Consider the following 21,866-nt stretch of genomic DNA (forward strand, 5'->3'; position numbering starts at 1 on the left):
GGGGAGCAGAGATCGATCACTAATGATTAAATGCAGAGTGGTGCATACAGAGCAAAAAGAGAAAGAAACAGTGCATCATGGGAACCCCCCAGCAGTCTACGTCTATAGCAGCATAACTAAGGGATGGTTCAGGGTCACCTGATCCAGCCCTAACTATAAGCTTTAGCAAAAAGGAAAGTTTTAAGCCTAATCTTAAAAGTAGAGAGGGTGTCTGTCTCCCTGATCTGAATTGGGAGCTGGTTCCACAGGAGAGGAGCCTGAAAGCTGAAGGCTCTGCCTCCCATTCTACTCTTACAAACCCTAGGAACTACAAGTAAGCCTGCAGTCTGAGAGCGAAGCGCTCTATTGGGGTGATATGGTACTACGAGGTCCCTAAGATAAGATGGAACCTGATTATTCAAAACCTTATAAGTAAGAAGAAGAATTTTAAATTCTATTCTAGAATTAACAGGAAGCCAATGAAGAGAGGCCAATATGGGTGAGATATGCTCTCTCCTTCTAGTCCCCATCAGTACTCTAGCTGCAGCATTTTGAATTAACTGAAGGCTTTTTAGGGAACTTTTAGGACAACCTGATAATAATGAATTACAATAGTCCAGCCTAGAGGAAATAAATGCATGAATTAGTTTTTCAGCATCACTCTGAGACAAGACCTTTCTGATTTTAGAGATATTGCGTAAATGCAAAAAAGCAGTCCTACATATTTGTTTAATATGCGCTTTGAATGACATATCCTGATCAAAAATGACTCCAAGATTTCTCACAGTATTACTAGAGGTCAGGGTAATGCCATCCAGAGTAAGGATCTGGTTAGACACCATGTTTCTAAGATTTGTGGGGCCAAGTACAATAACTTCAGTTTTATCTGAGTTTAAAAGCAGGAAATTAGAGGTCATCCATGTCTTTATGTCTGTAAGACAATCCTGCAGTTTAGCTAATTGGTGTGTGTCCTCTGGCTTCATGGATAGATAAAGCTGGGTATCATCTGCGTAACAATGAAAATTTAAGCAATACCGTCTAATAAGGGAAGCATGTATAAAGTGAATAAAATTGGTCCTAGCACAGAACCTTGTGGAACTCCATAATTAACTTTAGTCTGTGAAGAAGATTCCCCATTTACATGAACAAACTGTAATCTATTAGACAAATATGATTCAAACCACCGCAGCGCAGTGCCTTTAATACCTATGGCATGCTCTAATCTCTGTAATAAAATTTTATGGTCAACAGTATCAAAAGCAGCACTGAGGTCTAACAGAACAAGCACAGAGATGAGTCCACTGTCCGAGGCCATAAGAAGAGCATTTGTAACCTTCACTAATGCTGTTTCTGTACTATGATGAATTCTAAAACCTGACTGAAACTCTTCAAATAGACCATTCCTCTGCAGATGATCAGTTAGCTGTTTTACAACTACCCTTTCAAGAATTTTTGAGAGAAAAGGAAGGTTGGAGATTGGCCTATAATTAGCTAAGATAGCTGGGTCAAGTGATGGCTTTTTAAGTAATGGTTTAATTACTGCCACCTTAAAAGCCTGTGGTACATAGCCAACTAACAAAGATAGATTGATCATATTTAAGATCGAAGCATTAAATAATGGTAGGGCTTCCTTGAGCAGCCTGGTAGGAATGGGGTCTAATAAACATGTTGATGGTTTGGATGAAGTAACTAATGAAAATAACTCAGACAGAACAATCGGAGAGAAAGAGTCTAACCAAATACCGGCATCACTGAAAGCAGCCAAAGATAACTATACGTCTTTGGGATGGTTATGAGTAATTTTTTCTCTAATAGTTAAAATTTTGTTAGCAAAGAAAGTCATGAAGTCATTACTAGTTAAAGTTAATGGAATACTCAGCTCAATAGAGCTCTGACTCTTTGTCAGCCTGGCTACAGTGCTGAAAAGAAACCTGGGGTTGTTCTTATTTTCTTCAATTAGTGATGAGTAGAAAGATGTCCTAGCTTTATGGAGGGCTTTTTTATAGAGCAACAGACTCTTTTTCCAGGCTAAGTGAAGATCTTCTAAATTAGTGAGACGCCATTTCCTCTCCAACTTACAGGTTATCTGCTTTAAGCTACGAGTTTGTGAGTTATACCACGGAGTCAGGCACTTCTGATTTAAAGCTCTCTTTTTTAGAGGAGCTACAGCATCCAAAGTTGTCTTCAATGAGGATGTAAACTATTGACGAGATACTCTATCTCACTTACAGAGTTTAGGTAGCTACTCTGCACTGTGTTGGTATATGGCATTAGAGAACATAAAGAAGGAATCATATCCTTAAACCTAGTTACAGCGCTTTCTGAAAGACTTCTAGTGTAATGAAACTTATTCCCCACTGCTGGGTAGTCCATCAGAGTAAATGTAAATGTTATTAAGAAATGATCAGACAGAAGGGAGTTTTCAGGGAATACTGTTAAGTCTTCTATTTCCATACCATAAGTCAGAACAAGATCTAAGATATGATTAAAGTGGTGGGTGGACTCATTTACTTTTTGAGCAAAGCCAATAGAGTCTAATAATAGATTAAATGCAGTGTTGAGGCTGTCATTCTCAGCATCTGTGTGGATGTTAAAATCGCCCACTATAATTATCTTATCTGAGCTAAGCACTAAGTCAGACAAAAGGTCTGAAAATTCACAGAGAAACTCACAGTAACGACCAGGTGGATGATAGATAATAACAAATAAAACTGGTTTTTGGGACTTCCAATTTGGATGGACAAGACTAAGAGTCAAGCTTTCAAATGAATTAAAGCTCTGTCTGGGTTTTTGATTAATTAATAAGCTGGGATGGAAGATTGCTGCTAATCCTCCGCCCCGGCCCGTGCTACGAGCATTCTGACAGTTAGTGTGACTCGGGGGTGTTGACTCATTTAAACTAACATATTCATCCTGCTGTAACCAGGTTTCTGTAAGGCAGAATAAATCAATATGTTGATCAATTATTATATCATTTACCAACAGGGACTTAGAAGAGAGAGACCTAATGTTTAATAGACCACATTTAACTGTTTTAGTCTGTGGTGCAGTTGAAGGTGCTATATTATTTTTTCTTTTTGAATTTTTATGCTTAAATAGATTTTTGCTGGTTATTGGTAGTCTGGGAGCAGGCACCGTCTCTACGGGGATGGGGTAATGAGGGGATGGCAGTGGGAGAGAAGCTGCAGAGAGGTGTATAAGACCACAGCTCTGCCTCCTGGTCCCAACCCTGAGCAGCAAATCCACATAGACAATAAATAGGGCATATTAATCAATGAATACTGGACTGATCAATATGAAGTTCATGTAAAACTAGGCGACAGTTCACCTAAAATATCTGAGTTTTCAAGATAAAGATTTTTTGCACTGTTTGATATTTAGAAACATATTTTGCATAATTGTTTCTTTTAAAAAATCATCCTGTCTTTTTTTTTTGTTTTATTTATTGTATACTTTTTGATGTTGTTTGGTTCTAAAAACTGGTCAACCCAAGGATTTTTAGGATACAAGATAAATTTGAAGAAATCACTTAAAAAGTACTTAATCATACCATTTTTTTTTTTTTTTTTTTTTTTTTGGTTTTGCTTTGCATGTGATGGACTTTATATTAAGTGCAGGAAAATTAGTTAAATGCAAAGGTAGTGTCAAGGAAAAGCAGGGACATTCATGTCACACATTAGTTGCACTTAAAAAGGCAAAATAATAATAATAATAATAATAATAATAATAATAATAATAATAATAATAATAATAATAATAATAATAATAATAAAAGTGAAGCCAAGCTGCAATATTATAATATATAATATATAAGAGGTTCATATATATAATATATTATATATGTAATATAATAATATGGTAAAAGCACAGTAAATACACCATGATGATATCTCACCTTTGAAAAATCCCAGAGGATTTACTGTTCAGTGCAATTCTGTAAGCACTTTTTCACATTTGTTTTTATTACGTACGCAATTAAAATAACCTTGCAGTTCAAGCATAAATTGAAGTCAACGGTGTAATATACTTTTTGAACATCAGGGGTCACTATCCCATTAAGTATCAGTAATATGGCCGCACAGAAAAAAAAAAAGCCACAACGAAGCACTGAATAAAGCAGAGCAATTTCTTGGCATTTTTTCATTTATTAATGATATAATCTTGGCACACATTAAAAAAATTCAGCCAAGACATTGTTTCTTTTTACTGAGTGTTTCCAAGCTTTTGTACAGAGGTGTAGTTGATACTTATGCGGTACACTTTTATCAGAGTTCACACAGTCTACAGTGGATATGCGGCCTGACTCTGGGTAGCCGACACACATTCCTCACTTGTCATTACGCTGTGTTCTTGAACAGTTTGATAAGTATGAAAACCGTCTGGATGATAAGAAAAGTCAAAAACACTAACATATTCTTATGTGAAAATAGGCACGTGATGAAGATACATGGCAAATCATTCCTTCTGCAAAGACAACTTTTTTGTCATTATTTGGCCCATCTATTGTGAAATAACTCAGGATCACACATCTAAATGCTCTAAAGCTTTGTCAATTAAATTATAAAAAGGTTTATGGGGAAAAAAAGTTAGACAGGTGTGTTGTTTATATATTTTTATGTTCAACTTAAAGAAAAAAACTTAAATAATCCTAAAACTGCATCAAGAAAATAGATTCAAATGTCACTGTATTGAACCACTGCTCCTTGAACAGCCACAAGGTTGCTCTCAGGATTTAAACCTAGAGTTAGTCACATAAAAATTAATCACAGGAGCTCAGTCATATCAAAAAAAAAAACAATCAAATATCTATCACCAAAAGCTAGATAGTACATAGATATGAAATGTAAAATTTAAAAAGTAATTATGTTGTGTTTGTGTCAAGGTTTAAAAATTATAAATGGCAGATGCACTTTTTCCAACACCGATGCAATGGAAGATGTAAAGAAGATATACTTTAAAAAAAAAATCATGTTTATTTTGACATGTAACTGCTGTTGTTTTACCTGTTTTTAATTGGTCTATTTAACACCGGGCAGTATGCATAAATAAACATTGTCACATGTTCCATCGTTTAGATAACACAGTTAAAAAAATGAATTAATAATGTTAAAAAGAAAATGTGAACCAGTCACTGAAGCACAAAACTTAAATTAAATTTTTCTGTTACTGTGAAATACATTTTTTTTAAAACTAAAACCAGTACAATTTAAATGTATCCAAATGTAATAATGACAATAACAATTACAATTCTCATGTTTAGAGGGATTATTATACATGATAGACTTTGATACTGAAATTAACGGTTGAAAGAGTATACAAGTATTCTGTTCTAGATAATACAATATTATTACACAGGCAGAAGTAACTGATTAAAAATATATATATATGTAAAGGATGGGCCTTTCATGACCCCTTAGAGCAGATGTGTGAAACTGATTCCAGAAGGAACCAAGAAGGGTGCAGGTTTTCTTTGCAACCACCAACTCCACCAGGTGATTTCACTGATTAACTGGTTCCATCTGCTCAAAGTGATTTAATGATGGTGCCTTAGTGCTGAGGACTCCAATGGTGGCAGACGTCTAAAGAAATGCCTTGTATTTCACCTGGCTGTATAGCAAAAAGATTGTTACTTTCAAGAGGTAGGGATGGGACAGTTGTGTGCCTGAGTGGTTGTAATCCAGGACTCAAGGTGACTCCATGGTGAGGTGCATAAAGAGATGCATGGCACCTGACCTGACCTCACACTTGTGTTCAATTCTATTGTGTTTTATTGGTTACATGTTATCAGTACAGGTGATCTACGAGATACCTGAATTTCCCCTAGGGGATTAATGAAGTATCTATCTATCTATCTATCTATCTATCTATCTATCTATCTATCTATCTATCTATCTATCTATCTATCTATCTATCTATCTATCTATCTATCTATCTATCTATCTATCTATCTATCTATCTATCTATCTATCTATCTATCTATCTATCTATCTATCTATCTATCTATCTATCTATCTATCTATCTATCTATCTATCTATCTATCTATCTATCTATCTATCTGTCTATCTGTCTGTCTGTCTGTCTGTCTGTCTATTTATTTATTTATTTAATGGTCCTGTGATGCACTATTGTGCATCCCTGTATGCAGGGTATGTGCCATGAACTTGAACAATGTGAGGCTTTCTGACTTTTGCACCTTTTAATACAAGAAATAGACTGTGCTACACTTTCAATCAGTTAAAAAAAAAATCTAAGGTACAAATGCTGTTTGGTGGGTGATGGATGATGAGATCATTCTAGCTCTGAGCCCAACCACAGCTCAGAACAATATGCCCACATGAGAGTATGTGCAATTTAAACAACACAAGTTGTGGGAATAAAAATGACAACTGTGTTGGGTGGAACATTGCAATGGCATGAAGGACAGAGTTGTATTCTAATTTTGAGCAACCTTGGTGTAATGATTGAGGGTCAGCCAAGGTCAAAGTGATTTGATTTTGAGAAAAATCTGATAAAAATCAATGGCACAGGTCAAGTTAACAGGTCGGCCCAATTTTTATATCAAGTATAGCAGAGTCTGAGAAATTGGTTAATAATTCACCAGTGGTTAGTATTACACTCTAATATGAACCTAGTCACTTAGTCACTTGATCTTTAGGGTCTCTTCACACATAACATGATTTAAGTTGACTAGCGCACAACGGAGGAATTGCATGCCAACTGTGAAAAATCGACGCTGCCTCCAAACGCCTCATACACCTGTTGCTACAACTATTTGCACACACCAGGGGCCGAAAGACAGAATGTGTCCTGTAAGAGCCCATTCGATCCCTCTCGCGGCAGGTATCAGCCAAATTCCAGGTGACACACATGAACATCTAACACCGCTTGCTTGGCACTTAGTAAATGTAGCCATTTACGCTGTTAGTACGAAAACAGTCAGCAATCACTTTCAAGCTGGATGTGAAATTTGTCTAAGTGCCCCATGACTGTGAAGTTGCCAAGTAGCAAGTACACATATGGCGTGCCAGAGTGCTGGATTACCCCACAACATGTGTGCATGTGTTTCACGCACACACCCCCCCCAACACATGGAGTGTGTGTGGTTCGTGTGCTCCCCCCAGGTGATGCGTCTCTCATCTGATCACAGAGTGACACCTTGGGCTGTGCGCGGAATGGACAGGGGGCATGGCTGGCAGCAGCTGTTGGCATCTCTAGTCCTGGATGTCACAGGAACAGACGCTTCATACTTGTATTGTTTGCTCAATAAGAGGGATTCAATCAAATGCAGTGTTTTTATATTGTGTGTGGTTTTATTTTTTTAAATACATCCATCTCCTTGTTGATTTCAGCCATTTTTCTGCACCTTTAACAGGACAGCGATGGTAGTGCAGTGGTAAAGTTTCTGGTTGGCAATCAGAGCTTTAGTAAATTGCAGGTTTGAGTCCCATGGGTGGCATGTATTTTTTTCACAGCAGCTGCGCCATGTGGTTACACATGCTCCAGCTGCTTGCATTGTGTTGCCGCTGCAATGGTTTCATACATGTTTGTGCACGACACCGTCGCATCCATTTAACCGTCGCAGCGGGATCGTTCACACCTGCCCATCGGCTGGATGTTTTCGTGATTCGCTCATACGAGCTGTTCTGCCGTGATTCACCCTGATTATTACTTATTCGTACTACAACCCCTGGCAAAGGAATCACCGGCCTCAGAGGATGTTCATTCAGTTGTTTAATTTTGTAGGAAAAAAGCAGATCACAGACATGACACAAAACTAAAGCAATTTCAAATGACAACTTTCTGGCTTTAAGAAACACTATAAGAAATCAAGAAAAAAAGATTGTGGCAGTCAGTATGGTTACTTTTTTAGACCAAGCAGAGGAAAAAAATATGGAATCACTCAATTCTGAGGAAAAAATTATGGAATCACCCTGTAAATTTTCATCCCCAAAACTAACACCTGCATCATATCAGATCTGCTCGTTAGTCTGCAGCTAAAAAGGAGTGAACACACCTTGGAGAGCTGTTGCACCAAGTGGACTGACATGAATCATGGCTCCAACACGAGAGATGTCAATTGAAACAAAGGAGAGGATTATCAAACTCTTAAAAGAGAGTAAATCATCATGCAATGTTGCAAAAGATGTTGGTTGTTCACAGTCAGCTGTGTCTAAACTCTGGACCAAATACAAACAACATGGGAAGGTTGTTAAAGGCAAACATACTGGTAGACCAAGGAAGACATCAAAGCGTCAAGACAGAAAACTTAAAGCAGTATGTCTCAAAAATTGAAAAATGTACAACAAAACAAATGAGGAACGAATGGGAGGAAACTGGAGTCAACGTCTGTGACCGAACTGTAAGAAACCACCTAAAGGAAATGGGATTTACATACAGAAAAGCTAAACGAAAGCCATCATTAACACCTAAACAGAAAAAAAACAAGGTTACAATAGTCTAAGGAAAAGCAATTGTGGACTGTGGATGACTGGATGAAAGTCATATTCAGTGATGAATCTCGAATCTGCATTGGGCAAGGTGATGATGCTGGAACTTTTGTTTGGTGCCTTTCCAATGAGATTTATAAAGATGATTGCCTGAAGAGAACATGTAAATTTCCACAGTCATTGATGATATGGGGCTGCATGTCAGGTAAAGGCACTGGGGAGATGGCTGTCATTACATCATCAATAAATGCACAAGTTTATGTTGATATTTTGGACAATTGAAAGGATGTTTGGGGATGATGAAATCACTTTTCAAGATGATAATGCATCTTGCCATAGAGCAAAAACTGCAAAAACATTCCTTGCAAAAAGACACATAGGGTCAATGTCATGGCACAGGGTCAATGTCAATGAGCAGATCGTGTTGGAGCCATGATTCATGTCAGTCCACTTGGTGCAACAGCTGTCCAAGGTGTGATCCCTCCTTTTTAGATGCAGACTAACGAGCAGATCTGATATGATGCAGGTTGTTGTGTGGGCCGCTGAAGAGGAGGTACTGCTGGCCCACCACCACCAGAGGGCGCCCTGCCTGGAGTGCGGGCTCCAGGCACCAGAGGGCGCTGCCGCCTTACGGGAGCAGCCAGGGTGACAGCTGTCACCCATCATTGGACACAGCTGTTCCACTCAGCACGGAGGTATATCAGCAGGACGGCGTCTCCACCTCAGTGCCGAGATATCGCCTTAAGATAGAGGTAACAAATCTCTGCTATATCATATTGCCTTTCTGAGCATTGCAGGACAGCTGTCTACTTAAGATAAGTACTCACCTTCCTGCAGTATTGTGACGTGAGGTGGAGACGGCTTCTCCCCTCTCTGTGTTACTGGGTGCAGCCGCATCCACACCTGTGTGTTTGTTCTCTTGCCAGCAGTACCGGATCCGACGAGCGGAGGCAGTGGCCACCTGGGAATTCGGGACTTGGCGGTTCCAGTACTTCCGGGGTTCGGTGGCAGAGGAAATCTGGGTGGTTCCGGTTCGACTTGGACGGACGTCTCCTACCTTCGAGCCTGCCACACGACTCCCAGTCACGATCCTGTTTGAGGATTCAACCCTGAAGGCCCCAGCACTGGTGGACACGGGCTCCGAGGGGAATCTGCTAGACAGTAGATGGGCGAGGGAGATAGGGCTCCCTCTGGTGGCTCTTACCTCGCCTGTGCAGGTTCGGGCACTAGATGGCTCCCTACTCCCACCAATCACGCATAAGACACCTCCAGTAACTCTGGTGGTGTCAGGTAACCACCGGGAGGTGATCGAGTTCTTTGTGACTCAAGCCACCTCCCGTGTGGTTTTGGGTTTTCCCTGGATGCTAAAACACAATCCCCGGATCGATTGGCCGTCCGGGGTAGTGGTTCAGTGGAGCGAAACCTGCCATCGGGAGTGTCTAGGTTCCTCGGTTCCTCCCGGCTCCCAAGCTAAGGAGGAGGTCCGAGTCCCGCCCAATCTGAAGGCGGTGCCGGCGGAGTACCATGACCTCGCTGACGTGTTCAGCAAGGATCTGGCTCTCACGCTTCCTCCCCACCGCCCGTATGATTGTGCCATTGATTTGGTTCCAGGCAGTGAGTTCCCGTCCAGTAGGCTGTACAACCTCTCACGGCCGGAACGCGAATTGATGGAGACCTACATCCGGGACTCATTAGCTGCCGGGTTGATCCGGAATTCCACCTCTCCGATGGGTGCTGGTTTCTTTTTTGTGGGTAAAAAAGATGGCGGGCTTCGTCCATGCATTGATTACAGGGGGTTGAACGAAATCACGGTTCGCAACCGATACCCGTTGCCCTTGTTGGATTCAGTGTTCACCCCCTTGCATGGAGCCAAAATCTTCACCAAGCTTGATCTTAGGAATGCGTATCATTTGGTTCGGATCCGGAAGGGAGACGAATGGAAGACGGCATTTAACACCCCGTTAGGTCATTTTGAGTACCTGGTCATGCCGTTCGGTCTCACTAATGCTCCCGCGACTTTCCAAGCGTTGGTAAACGATGTCTTGCGGGACTTCCTGCACCGGTTCGTCTTCGTGTATCTAGACGATATACTCATCTTTTCCCCGGATCCTGAGACTCATGTCCGGCATGTCCGTCAGGTCCTACAGCGGTTGTTGGAGAACCGCCTGTTTGTGAAGGGCGAGAAGTGTGAGTTCCACCGCACTTCTTTGTCCTTCTTGGGGTTCATCATCTCCTCTAACTCCGTCGCTCCGGATCCGGCCAAGGTTGCGGTGGTGAGAGATTGGCCCCAACCCACAAGCCGTAGGAAGCTGCAACAGTTCCTCGGCTTTGCTAATTTCTACAGGAGGTTCATTAAGGGCTACAGTCAGGTAGTTAGCCCCCTGACAGCCCTGACCTCACCAAAAGTCCCCTTCACCTGGTCGGATCGGTGCGAAGCCGCGTTCAAGGAGTTGAAACGGCGCTTCTCGTCTGCACCAGTTCTGGTGCAGCCCGACCCTAGCCGCCAGTTAGTGGTTGAAGTGGACGCCTCGGACTCAGGGATAGGAGCGGTACTCTCCCAGAGCGGGAAGACCGATAAGGTCCTTCACCCGTGTGCCTATTTTTCCCGCAGGTTGACCCCGGCCGAACGGAACTATGACGTCGGCAATCGAGAACTCCTTGCGGTGAAAGAGGCCCTCGAAGAGTGGAGACATCTGTTGGAGGGAACAGCCGTGCCATTCACGGTTTTCACTGACCATCGGAACCTGGAGTACATCAGGACCGCCAAGCGGCTGAACCCCAGGCAAGCCCGCTGGTCACTGTTCTTTGGCCGTTTTGACTTCCGGATTACCTACCGTCCCGGGACCAAGAATCAAAGATCGGATGCATTGTCCGGGTACACGAAGACGAAGTCAAAACGGAACCGTCGGATCCCCCGGATCCCATCATCCCGGAGTCCGCTATCGTGGCCGCCCTCACCTGGGAGGTGGAGAAGACCGTCCGGGAGGCCCTGACCCGTGACCCGGACCCCGGAACCGGACCAAAGAACAGACTCTACGTCCCACCAGAAGCCAGAGCTGCAGTACTGGACTTCTGTCACGGTTCTAAGCTCTCCTGTCACCCTGGGGTGCAAAGGACCATGGCAGTTGTCCGGCAGCGCTTCTGGTGGGCGTCCCTGGAGGCCGACGTCCGGGACTACGTCCAAGCCTGTACCACCTGCGCCAGGGGCAAGGCCGACCACCGAAAGACCTCAGGGCTGCTACAGCCGCTGCCCGTTCCACATCGCCCCTGGTCCCACATCGGCCTGGACTTTGTCACGGGTCTCCCGCCGTCCCAGGGAAACACCGTCGTCTTCACGATAGTGGACCGTTTCTCCAAGGCGGCCCACTTCGTGGCCCTCCCGAAGCTACCAACGGCCCAGGAGACCGCGGACCTCTTGGTCCACCACGTCGTCCGTCTGCATGGGATACCATCAGACGTCGTCTCCGATCGCGGTCCCCAGTTTACCTCGCACGTTTGGAGGAGCTTCTGCCGGGAACTGGGGGCCACGGTCAGCCTCTCGTCCGGGTATCACCCCCAGACCAACGGGCAAGCAGAGCGGGCCAACCAGGAACTGGAGCAGACACTACGCTGTGTGACAGCCACGCACCCGACGGCCTGGAGTACCCACCTGGCCTGGATCGAGTACGCCCACAACAGTCAAGTGTCGTCAGCCACCGGCCTCTCCCCTTTTGAGGTGTGCTTGGGGTATCAGCCCCCCTTGTTTCCGGTGGTTGAGGGAGAGGTCGGTGTGCCCTCGGTCCAGGCCCACCTACGGAAGTGCCGTCGGGTGTGGCGTGCCGCCCGCTCTGCTTTATTGAAGGCCCGGACGAGGGCGAAGAAACATGCAGACCGGCGGCGGGCCCCGGCCCCCAAGTATCGTCCTGGGCAGGAGGTATGGTTGTCCACCAAAGACATCCCTCTGCAAGTGGACTCCCCAAAACTCCAGGAACGATACATCGGACCCTTCAGAATCCTGAAAGTCATCAACCCCGCCGCAGTGAGGCTCCAGCTCCCGGCCTCGCTGCGGATCCATCCAATATTTCACGTGTCAAGGATCAAGCCCCATCACACCTCACCCCTCTGCGCCCCGGGTCTGGCGCCACCTCCTGCCCGGATCATCGACGGGGAACCGGCTTGGACTGTGCGCCGGCTCCTCGATGTCCGTCGAATGGGCCGGGGTTTTCAGTACCTGGTGGACTGGGAGGGGTACGGTCCCGAGGAACGCTCCTGGGTGAAGAAGGGCTTCATCCTGGACCTGGCCCTCCTGGCCGACTTCTACCGTCGCCATCCGGACAAGCCCGGTCGTGCGCCAGGAGGCGCCCGTTGAGGGGGGGGGTCCTGTTGTGTGGGCCGCTGAAGAGGAGGTACTGCTGGCCCACCACCACCAGAGGGCGCCCTGCCTGGAGTGCGGGCTCCAGGCACCAGAGGGCGCTGCCGCCTTACGGGAGCAGCCAGGGTGACAGCTGTCACCCATCATTGGACACAGCTGTTCCACTCAGCACGGAGGTATATCAGCAGGACGGCTCTCCACCTCAGTGCCGAGATATCGCCTTAAGATAGAGGTAACAAATCTCTGCTATATCATATTGCCTTTCTGAGCATTGCAGGACAGCTGTCTACTTAAGATAAGTACTCACCTTCCTGCAGTATTGTGACGTGAGGTGGAGACGGCTTCTCCCCTCTCTGTGTTACTGGGTGCAGCCGCATCCACACCTGTGTGTTTGTTCTCTTGCCAGCAGTACCGGATCCGACGAGCGGAGGCAGTGGCCACCTGGGAATTCGGGACTTGGCGGTTCCAGTACTTCCGGGGTTCGGTGGCAGAGGAAATCTGGGTGGTTCCGGTTCGACTTGGACGGACGTCTCCTACCTTCGAGCCTGCCCACACGACACCAGAGGAATTCGGTTTAACCCCAAATTGTCAATTGTTGTATTGGTTGTGCACGTTCCACAACAGTAAAACCTTGTTATTTACCTTCTCCATTGTCCGTTCATTTGCGCCCCCTGTTGTGGGTCCGTGTTCCTACACTTTCACAACACAGGTGTTAGTTTTGGGGATGAAAATTTACAGGGTGATTCCATAATTTATTCCTCAGAATTGAGTGATTCCATATTTTTTTCCCTCTGCTTGGTCTAAAAAAGTAACCGTTACTGACTGTCACAATCTTTTTTTCTTGATTTCTTATAGTGTTTCTTAAAGCCAGAAAGTTGCCATTTGAAATGACTTTAGTTTTGTGTCATGTCTGTGATCTGCTTTTTTTCTACAAAATTAAACAACTGAATGAACATCCTCCGAGGCCGGTGATTCCATAATTTTTGCCAGGGGTTGTATGTGTGAAGGGGCCCTAAGTATTGATGACCTCAAAAGGTCAAACTCAAGGTCCATATGAATTAAACATGGTGGAAGGGATGTGTGTTAAGTGGTTCAGCTTTGGACAGAATTAATAAAATCTCCATACCACAAAGAACAATATATTATGGTTTCACTGCACAATAAAAAATTTATTTGCATAACGCTGTGTCAAACATGTAAGGCACAGGTATTGCATCTGCTGAACAAAAAATGCTCCAATCAGTGACCGTGAAGACAGGAAACTAGCCACCATCCTTACCTCCAACAACAACAAACAGGCATGGACAACCTGGTCAAAGTGATCAGAACTTACAGCTGCAGAATTATGACTGTCCGCTAACCCTTGGTCATCTTCCACAACACCATTGATGTGTCCTCCTACAGTGCCTTTGTGATAGGGAAGGAGATCAACCGTACCTGGATGCCTCATAAGCAGAACAAGGGGAGGGTGTTTCTGGAGCTGCTGTGAATAGTTGCAAAACCCACATGTTCAAAGAAGTGCTTCCCCCGCACAGTTGCCTCTACGTACAACGCTTGAGAACATTGCTTAGGAGGCTGAGGTTTATCAGACTGCAGCTGGGGCAGGAAAGAAGAGGAGATCCCAAATCTGCCACCCAAAGATGGACTGTAAACCAATGATCTGCAAAGTCCCCCTGACACACACACACTATACCTACAGGTGGCAATTAAAGTTTAACTATTCATGGTTTTCCAAATTTTTTTTTTTTTTTTATCATTTACAGTATAATTAGTTACACCACTACTACTCAAAACATTTAAAGGAATATGAATGTTTCTGTGGGCTATTTGGTGGTGCCAGTTTGCTACTGTAACAATAAAAGTTTTGCTCAAACTCCTGATCAGTGTTTATTTTTCATTCAGAATTTGCATGTGATGATTTATATGCAATTTAATTTGAGACATAGTCCAATTAGTTACTGTTCCTTAAATTGATATATGTTTGCATGGTTGTACACGTACAAGGGGCGATTGAGAAGTTTTGAACTGGACTCAGAAAAAGTCTGGATTTAGTTTGCATTCTGAGAAAGGAACGTTTCTCAGACGTTTTGTGTGAACTTTTGAGTCACAGGGTGCAATGCTGGGAAATGCTGGTTTCTCAGAATGCAAAACATGGAGAACCACACCCTACTTTTCCTGGATCAGGCTAAAAACCTATCAATCGGCCCTTTTATGTAAGGTTGTATGTTTGACCTTGATCTTAAGATACAGTTGTGCTCAAAAGTTTACATACCCTGGCAGAATTTTTGCTTTTTTGGCCATTTTTAAGAGAATATGAATGACAACACAAAAACTTTTTTTTCACTCATGGTTAGTGGTTGGGTGAAGTCATTTATTGTCAAACAACTGTGTTTCCTCTTTTTAAATGAAAATGACAAGAGAACTACCCAAATGACCCTGATCCAAAGTTTACATACCCCTGTTCTTAATACTGTGTGTTGCCCCCTTTAACATCAGCGACAGCTTGGAGTCTTTTGTGGTTGTTGTGGACGAGGCTCTCTAATGGTAAAGCTGCCACTGAATATGTCCTGGACTTTATTTACATTAATTACAAGGAAATACCAACAATATGGCACTTTATGGTAAATCTGCATGGAGCAGACAGTTCTCAAAAACTGAGTGACTGTGCAAGAAGGAGAAGAGTGAGGAAAGCCATCAAGACACCTAGACATCCCAGAAGAAGTTACAGGCTTATGTGGCTGTGATTGGAGAAATTGTGCACAGTGCAAGCTTTGCATTTTGCATCACTACTCTTAGCTTCATAGTGGAGTAGAACAGAGAAGGATTTTCTTTCACCAAAACAGATCAAATCCAGGTTTGGATCTCAGATGTACCTTCTGTCAATTTGTAGCTAAATTTTCAGGTCTTCTTTTTAAGAAAATCCTCCTCTATACCACTTCATCATAAAGATGGATAACTGGTGATACAAAATGCAAAACTTGCACTGTGCCTAATTTCTCCAGTCACAGCCACATAAGCCTATAACTTCTCCTGGGTTGTCTGGGTGTCTTGGTGGCTTTCTTCACTCTTCTACTTCTTGCACAGTCACTCAGTTTTTGAGAACTGTCTCCTCCATGCAGATTTACCATAGAGTGCCATATTGTTTGTATTTCTTTGTAATTGATGTAAATAAAGTCTGAAACATATTCAGTGGCAGCTTTACCACCAGAGAGCCTCGTCCACAACAACCACAAAAGACTACAAGCTGTCAGTGATGTTAAAGGGGGCAATGCACAGCATTAAGAACAGGGGTATGTAAACTTTTGAACACAACTGTATCTCAAGATCATACTATTTTGATTGAACTTGACAGGTTGAGGTTGAGGTTATAGAGGTGGTCTTGAGGTTTGTTTGTGACCAGTGAATCCTCTGTTTGAATAATTATTAGATTGGAAAATCACTAAGGGCCCTTTGGCAAAGTCCTTCATCCCCAAGTTGCTTCCGGTGTGCATTTGAATGCCTTACAAGGCAACATACAGACATCTGTGTATGAGTGTGTATGTGAATGTGAGACATTGTAAAACGCTTTGAGTGCCCGCTTCAGACGGAAAAGCGCTGTAGAATTGATGCCCGTTTATATAGGCAGTGTGGTGGCCAAGGGGCCAGTGTGCACTTGCTTCCAAAAACAGAAGTCTCCCCGTACAAGACCACCCATGCCAATGTGGAGTTGCATCAGAAACTTGTGAAACTTGTGACAAATCAACATGCTGATCCATATCGGATTTGCTGTGGTGACATCCAGGGAAAAAAGGAGAACTTGGAAGAACTTGCTAGTTTGCTGTTTTTAGGAGAAAGATTGACTGTTATCAACATAGCACATTTTGAATGAAGTCCTTTTTTCTGAGTTCAGAGGATAGTCTCTCTCCTTCTCCCCCTCTCTCTCTTTTTTGTGATCCTCATGCACACAGCAGCAGAACAGCAAGTGTTTAACAAGCGAAAGCTTTTGTCCGTTCCACCACCCCCAGAGATCATTAATAAAAGCCGCTGTGCCATGCATAAGCCCTTCCTCCAGGATCTGGTTTCCCCTCACAGATAGTCTCACCCCCCCCCCCCCCCCCCCCCACCTCCCCCAGGTCTGACTCCTCCACTAATCTGCAGCAGGATTTAGATATTAAGCAAACAGATGGAGGTGTGGTTCAGTCGGTAATGAGGTGAGCAGTGGCAGCGAGTCCGGAGGCCCAGACACTGGCAAAACGATGTGTCGATTGAGCTGTAAGAGGCCCCAACACAACCAGATGTACACAGCTGTCGTACCGCTGACAGAAAGTAATCCTGCAGCCCAACTCACAGGGAGACAGAGAGAGAGAGAGACAGAGAGAGGTTGTGCGTGTGTCTGTTTGTCTGGCTGTCTGTCTGTGTGCCGTGTCTGTTACTTCTTTTTTTTTGCAAAAGAAGGAGCATGAACTTTCGTTGTACCTCACACTGAACTTATATGTCTAAGTGATCCTGAAGTGCCACTTAGCTTCGGCTCCCAGGTATGAAATGTGAAATGGTGGTTGTTGAATTGGAATTTCCGTTCACCTCTTGAACTGAGATTGAATTGACCCTGAAATAGAACACATGCAGAGAGTCTGCATGGACACACACACACACACACACACACACAAATGATGCACAAATGTGAAAATGTGTGTGTATTACAGTGCATCAGTTTTCACAGTTTCACTTTTTCCACATTTTGTTATGCCTTATTCCAAAATGGAGTAAACTCATTTTTTTTTCACCTCAAAATTCTACTCACAGAACCCCATAATGACAACATGAAAAGATTTTTTGAAATGTTTGCAAATTTATTAAAAAAAAAATCACATATAAATAAGTATTCACACCCTTTGCTCAATACTTTGTTGATGCACCTTTGGCAGCAATTACAGCCTCAAGTCTTCTTGAATATGATGTCACAAGCTTGGTACACCTATCTTTGGGCAGTTCTGCCCATTCCTCTTTGCAGCACCTCTCAAGCTCCTTTGTGATGGATGGGCAGCATCAGTCCACAGCCATTTTTCAGATCTCTCCAAAGATGTTCAATCAGATTCAGGTCTGGGCTCTGGATGGGTCACTCAAGGACATTCACAGAGTTGTCGTGAAGCCACTCCTTTGATATCTTGGCTGTGTGCTTAAGATCATTGTCCTGCTGAAAGATGAACCCCATCCCCACCACCATGCTTCCTGTAGGGATGGTGCCTGATTTCCTCCAAACATGACACCTGGCATTCAATCCAAAGAATTCAATCATTGTCTCATCAAAACAGAAAACTTTGTTTTTCATGTTCTGAGAGTCCTTCAGGTGGCTTTTAGCAAACTTCAGGTGGGCTGCCATGTGCCTTTTACTAAGGAGTGGTTTCCTTCTGGCCACTCTACCGTACAGGTCTGATTGGTGGATTGCTGCAGAGATGGTTGTCCTTCTGGAAGGTTCTCCTCTGTCCACAGAGGAATGCTGGGGCTCTGACAGAGTGACCATTGGCCTAAGGCCCTTCTGCCCTGATCACTCAGTTTACATGGGCAGCCACACAGGAAATTTTGCTGAGTAAAATTCACTCTGCTGGCATAGCATTTGATCCCAGTCTAAATAGAGCAAATTACACTCTCTCATAAAGTGAAATCAGCTCGACAGTTGTCACAGACTGAACGCTCCCCCCCCCAAACACTGGTCCGCTCTGCCTCCACTGTGCATGTGTCATTCCGGAGTCCAGCAGATCTTCTGAGAGGGACTCTCTTCACCCAAAGTGATCAAATAGATTAATGGGATTATTAACATCAGATGATAAAGGTAAAACCTCTTGAATCATTCTAAAGTCAGTTTTAAGCAGAAACGAGGCTTGAATCGGTGACGCTTTGAAATGACCAACGCGCAATGAACGCATCAGCTAGCGGCTTGTGTAGCTGCGGCGCTCTGATCGCTTCCCTTCGTCTGTTATTATGGAATAATGCTGAATTTATGCAGACAGGATTGTTGTACAAAAGCTTCAGATATCTGTCGCTGAGACAGATGATGACTGGAGCGCAGTATGAAGCAGAAATGAGGTGATAATCAGTGAACTAATGACACATGCACAGTGACAGCAGGGCTGACGGGGGATCGTTCGGTCTGCGGCACCATCTGTTCAATGCAAGTGGTTTTACTCCAATAAGAGTTGATTTCAGACTGTTTTCAGTTGATTTAGCTCTGTGATAGAGTATATTTCACTCTATTTGGACCGGGATCAAATGCTATCCCAGCAGAGTAAATTTTACTCAGCAAAATTTCCTGTGCAGCTCTAGGATGAGTCCTGGTGGATCCGAACTGCTTCTATTTATGGATGATGGAGGCTACTGTGCTCAGTGGGACCTTCAAAGCAGCAGAAATGTTTCTGCATCCTTCCCCAGATTTGTGCCTCGAGACAATCCTGTCTCAGAGGTCTACAGACAATTCCTTTGACTTCATGCTTGGTTTGTGCTCTGACATGCACTGTCAACTGTGGGACCTTATATGTAGACAGGTGTGTGTCAACTGAATGTACTGCGGGTGAACTGTTAAGCTGTAGAAACATCTTAAGGATGATCAGTAGAAACAGGATGCACCTGAGCTCGATTTTGAGCTTCATGGCAAAGTCTATGAATGCTTATATGTACATGTGATTTCTTCTTCTTTTTTTAAAAATAAATTTACCATAATCTCAAAAAAATAAAACTTTTTTCACATTATCATTATGGGGTATTGGATGTAGAATTTTGAGGGAAAAAAAAAAGAATTTAATCCATTTTGGAATAAGGCTGTAACATAACAAAATGTGGAGAAAGTGCAGCGCTGTGAATACTTTCTGGATGCACTGTAAGACTTCAGTTTGAGTAGTACTATAAACAGTGTTAAAGAGCGTGTCAGTGTGAGGAGCAGGAAACTGCAGGGTGAAACCTGAGTGCAGAAAAGGGGCTAAGTAGGAGAGGGGATGCAGGGGGTGATGGGACGGTAGGTGGGTGAGCGGCCTTACAGAGGGGCACCCTGGGAATGACTTACCACATATGTTTGTTTAACTTTCCGCACGATGGACGGAGAACGAGTTCAGAACAGGGTGAAACAGAAAGGTGTGTGTGTGGGGGGGGGGTGGAACAAATGTCATTAAACTGGTCAGGTTTGCAGTTATCACATTCTACCACATTTCAGATTCAGTGTGCCTCGCTTCACTTCGTCTTGGTTAGAATCTGCTGGAATCAGCCAGCAGTGTCAACGTCTCAAAGTGCTCACATATGCCAAAGTACTTCATGATCCTCCTTTTCACAACTCAAGGTGCCCAAATTTGTTAGCTTGCACTAGCGACCAGCAGCATAGGGCAGCAACTACTGATTCCTCTTATTTTTTCGTCAGTCTTCTGGCCGAGCTGTCCATTATGAAAAGCGGAGTACATAGTCCCTTTGGGCTACTGTATCAACATAGAGCTGCAACACGACAGCCTCCATGGGTGGTTAGGATTTGGGTGGGTGCTCCTGTGTAGATATGAAGTTTTCAATCTAGGCATACGAAAAAACATCGATTCATTCTGACATAACCATCCCTTCACTAATGGAGGGGTGGTTATGAATGCTATGTTCCATTTCTGCTAATAAACACCCCTAAATCCTTCACACTGTACCTTTAAACATGGTTGGTTATTCTTGTCCTCCTTTCACAGCGACTCAGTTGTCAAGAACCCCTCTACTCCAGAAAGATTTACAACATACAATAGGTACCATATTGTTTTGATGTTACAGTTTTTGCCGATTGCTTACACATATTTTGCAAAATTCGGTTCACTGTGTCAAAACTCTACACATAAGCAAGATAAGACACAACACTTCTTGTAAAACCCCTCACAGCTCTATCAAAGTGAAACCCTACAATCAAAACCTAACAATCTCTTCTAAAAATGTCATTCTAGCAACAAAATGATACACACATGCACCATTTTGAAGCACTTTCAAATCAACAGCAACACACTGGTATGTTTTACACAAAACACTGAAATCAAAATATTTTTATTTATTTTTTCTCAGACAAGAGCTGAAATATTATATTGCAGTATTTAGCAAAAGTGTTATTTCCCCATTTTTTTTTTTTTTTTACAAAGAAATAGAAATTTCTTACAAATACTTAAGTAAAGAAAAATAGAGTGCTGTACAGTTCAAATTCAAATTGCAAATCAAATCAATGAGAACAAGTGTTCACAGTACTATAGTTGACATACATAGTACGGTAACATCAGAATGATATTGCACTTGACAGTATTATCCACTGTGTGGCGGCTGAGGTTTGGGTGGAACCTTTGTCCAGCTTCACTCATTGTGAGGCCGTGGTTGATCACATGGTCCACTAAAGTTGTTCAATTTTATCTGAAACATTTCTCCTTCTTGCTCTTCTTTGTCTTTGTCCTCGTCCACATATCCGTCTTCATCTTTGTCTTCCTTCTCCTCTTCCTCTGCCTCTTTCTCTGCGTCTTATCGCCTCCATGATTGCAGATTTGACAAAATATCTTAGATGAGCTCTATTTGTAGTGCCAAAGGTCAGACTGATTGGTGGTGTTTTCTGTGTGAGTGTTTTCAGATGTGTGCATAAGTATTTCCAATTGCCAGATGTGTTTTGCATTTTCACTAAAAGTGTTTCCCCAATGATAACAAGGTATTTTATCTGAGTTAAGTGTCTAATGTAGGAAACTGTGTGTAGTGGTCTGTAGCAACTGTGTTGAAGAATTGCAAGCAAGGTGCAAAACAGAAGATGCGTTTAAGGTATTGTCACATTGTGTTTTAGCTATTGTTACAAGAAGTTTTGGATTTGAAATTTTAGGGCCCCTTCACATGAATAAATACAACTCAGGGCAATTCACGGCGCTGTGAAAATAAAAAAAGTAAAAATTACATGCCACCCACGGGATTCGAACCTGCATTTCCAAAAGCTCTGTTTGCCAGTCAGAAACTTTACCACTGAGCTACCATCACTGTCCTGTAAAAGGTGCGGGAAAATGCCTGATATCAAGAAGGACATGGACGTAGTTTAAAAAAATAAAACCACACCATACAAAAACACTGCATTTTATTGAAT

The 21,866-nt window shown here is 43.4% G+C and overlaps 1 long non-coding RNA gene across 1 annotated transcript; it reads left to right on the plus strand.

Annotated features, from left to right (window-relative positions):
* The first annotated feature begins 5,803 nt into the window (after positions 1 to 5,803).
* Positions 5,804 to 21,611, plus strand: LOC117509165. The gene is made up of 3 exons (XR_004560284.1): positions 5,804 to 5,815; positions 16,400 to 16,407; positions 21,502 to 21,611. It is a non-coding gene; the product is annotated as an uncharacterized LOC117509165 (long non-coding RNA).
* The last annotated feature ends 255 nt before the right edge of the window (positions 21,612 to 21,866 follow it).

This window comes from Thalassophryne amazonica, chromosome 4 (genome assembly GCF_902500255.1).
Source record: "Thalassophryne amazonica chromosome 4, fThaAma1.1, whole genome shotgun sequence".
In the NCBI taxonomy this organism is placed as follows: domain Eukaryota; kingdom Metazoa; phylum Chordata; class Actinopteri; order Batrachoidiformes; family Batrachoididae; genus Thalassophryne; species Thalassophryne amazonica.